This window comes from Scyliorhinus torazame, chromosome 2 (assembly GCF_047496885.1).
Source record: "Scyliorhinus torazame isolate Kashiwa2021f chromosome 2, sScyTor2.1, whole genome shotgun sequence".
NCBI lineage: Eukaryota > Metazoa > Chordata > Chondrichthyes > Carcharhiniformes > Scyliorhinidae > Scyliorhinus > Scyliorhinus torazame.
The window spans coordinates 361,247,683-361,250,967 of NC_092708.1; positions in this window are offsets into that span (position 1 = coordinate 361,247,683).

The window sequence follows — 3,285 nt, forward strand, 5'->3', positions numbered from 1 at the left end:
CCATCGTCGCATTGGTGGCCCAGTAGTACCCACAGTGGTTGGGCAGCGCCAACCCCCCCTATCTCTACTCCGCTCCAGGAACACCCTTCTCACCCTCGGGGTCCCTCGCGCCCACACAAACCCCATTATACTCCTGTTAACCTGCCTGAAAAAAGCCTTCGGGATAAACACGGGGAGGCACTGGAACAGGAACAAAAACCTTGGGAGCACCGTCATTTTGATTGATGACCACCCTACCCGCCAAGGACAGTGGCAACGCGTCCCACCTCTTGAACTCCTCCTCCATTTGCTCCACCAGCCTTGTAAAGTTAAGCCAATGCAGGGCCCCCCAGCTCCTGGCCACCTGGACCCCCAAATATCTGAAGCTCATCTCCGCCCTTTTTAGTGGGAGCTCGCCAATCTCCCTCTCCTGGTCCCCTAGCTGAACTACGAACAGCTCGCTCTTCCCCATATTGAGCTTGTACCCTGAAAAGTCCCCAAATTCCCTAAGGATCCTCATTACCTCTGGCATTCCTCCCATCGGGTCCGCCACATACAGCAGCAGGTCGTCCGCATAAAGCGACACCCTGTGCTCCTCCCCACCCCGCACCAACCCCCTCCAGTTCCTCGACTCTCTCAGTGCCATAGCCAGGGGTTCAATCGCCAGTGCGAAGAGCAGGGGGGACAGGGGACACCCCTGTCTCGTCCCTCGGTGCAACCGAAAGTACTCGGACCTCCTCCTATTTGTGGCCACACTCGCCATCGGGACCTCATACAACAGCCTAACCCACCTGACAAACCCCTCCCCAAACCCGAACCTCTTCTATCGAATGCTTTCTCAGCGTCCATCGCCACCACTATCTCCGCCTCCCCCTCCCTCACCGGCATCATGATAACGTTCAAAAGCCTCCGCACATTCGCGTTCAACTGTCTCCCCTTCACGAACCCCGTCTGGTCTTCATGGATGATCTGCGGCACACAATCCTCAATCCTCGTGGCTAAGACCTTCGCCAGCACCTTGGCATCTACATTTAGCAAGGAAATCGGTCTGTAAGACCCACATTGCAGGGGATCCTTGTCCCGCTTCAGGATCAAGGAGATCAGTGCCCGGGACACTCCGCCCACTGCCTCCACGCTGCCTGGTCTCCGCCCGCTTCCATTTTGTCCTTCTTCCCTCCCTTCTTCGGGTCCACCACCACCTTTTTTGTCGCCCCGCTCCTAGTTAAAGCCATATACTGACGTGGAGCTGTTATTAACTCCTTCCCACACCGGGAAACGTTGAAAAAGTGCCCTTGGGGGCCCTGAAAAGAGCCCAAAGGTCCGTTTTTGCGGGAGCCGCCGAATGTGCGACTTAGCTCCCCATAGCCACAACCGGAAGTCTCGAGAGGGAATCCTTTTGGCAGTGTTCGTTTCACCAATCTGCCTCAATAAGTCTGTGGAAACTTCTGAAAAAGGTCTGAGAGTCCGTTCCAGACAGGAGCTGCCGAATGCACGACCTACTCCTCCATGGTCGCCACCGGAAGCCTCGTCCCCGCTTCTTCAATGGCCTTGGTGAGCTCTATTCACAGTTGTTCCCTCTGCTGCTAGAATTCACCTTTCATAAAGGCCCTCAAGTCAGCTTGAAGCCTTTAAGCTTGCCCTTCCCCCGCCTACATGCTGGAAGAGGCTTTTGTCTTTCCTGCAGCTCCAGCTAAATCTTTTACTGTTTCTGCCGGATCTGGTAACCAAGAGACATACCATTCCCGGGGGACAATGTCGGGGGAATGTTGCAGTCTTCTTCGCACACCAGGAAATGTCGAAAAAAATCCCGTTGGGGCCCTGTAAAGAGTCCAAAAGTCCGTTCCAGGCGGGAGCTGCCGAACATAAGAACTTAAGAACTAGGAGCAGGAGTAGGCCATCTGGCCCCTCGAGCCTGCTCCACCATTCAATGAGATCATGAATGATCTTTTGTGGACTCAGCTCCACTTTCCGGCCCGAACACCATAACCCTTAATCCCTTTATTCTTCAAAAAACTATCTATCTTTATCTTAAAAACATTTAATGAATGAGCCTCTACTGCTTCACTGGGCAAGGAATTCCATAGTTTCACAACCCTTTGGGTGAAGAAGTTCCTCCTAAACTCAGTCCTAAATCTACTTCCCCTTACTTTGAGGCTATGCCCCCTAGTTCTGCTTTCACCCGCCAGTGGAAACAACCTGCCCGCATCTATCCTATCTATTCCCTTCATAATCTTATATGTTTCTATAAGATCCCCCCTCATCCTTCTAAATTCCAACGAGTACAGTCCCAGTCTACTCAACCTCTCCTCGTAATCCAACCCCTTCAGATCTGGGATTAACCAAATGAATCTCCTCTGCACACCCTCCAGTGACAGTACGTCCTTTCTCAAGTAAGGAGACCAAAACTGAACACAATACTCCAGGTGTGGCCTCACTAACACCTTATGCAATTGCAGCAGAACCTCCCTAGTCTTAAACTCCATCCCTCTAGCAATGAAGGACAAAATTCCATTTACCAACATGCGACTTAGCTCTGCATATCAAAGGGTATTAAAAATCATGAGGGGTGCTGATGGAGAGAAACTGTTCCTGTTGATGGAAGGATCCAGGAGTAGAAGACACTGATTTAATGATGACATGACGAGAATCTTATGCGGTGTGTGGCTAGAATCTGGAATTCACTATCAGAAGATAGTGGAGGCAGATTCAATTGAGGCCTTCAGATATTGAAGATTAGGGGTCTGGAGGGGAAAAGGGTAGGGGAGTGGGACAATGTGAGTTCTCAATGAGCTGAGAAAGACAATTGCTTGAATAGCCTATGCTGTAACATATGAATCATTCAGATGAGTGCTTAAAACACCATAGCATACAAGGCTGTGGACCATGATTGGATAGGTGTTTAATGGTGCAGACATGATGGGCTGTAAAACTATGACTATCTGAATTCGAAGGGATTATTTGGCACAGAGCATCAACAGTGGTTAGCTGGAGTTGCTTCATATATTTACTCAATCTTTTCAGATCTGGGCCTATGCTAAAGTTGGCGTTGAGTTGATAGCTTCACAAGAGCAAGAAAGATGAAAAATATTGGACTTGAGTGTTTGTAATTCGGCTTAATTCCTATTACCTTTTCTTCATAGCACAGCCAAACTAACAGCAATCCTCTGGGCCTCACGATGCGAACGTTAAAGGTCTCCCGATGGTAGCACATTGGTAAATCGTAGGCTTATATGCAATGCCTTAACGTCCCAAAACACTCAAATCATTCAGTCACTGCCATTCCCACAGACACATTGAAGGACATGA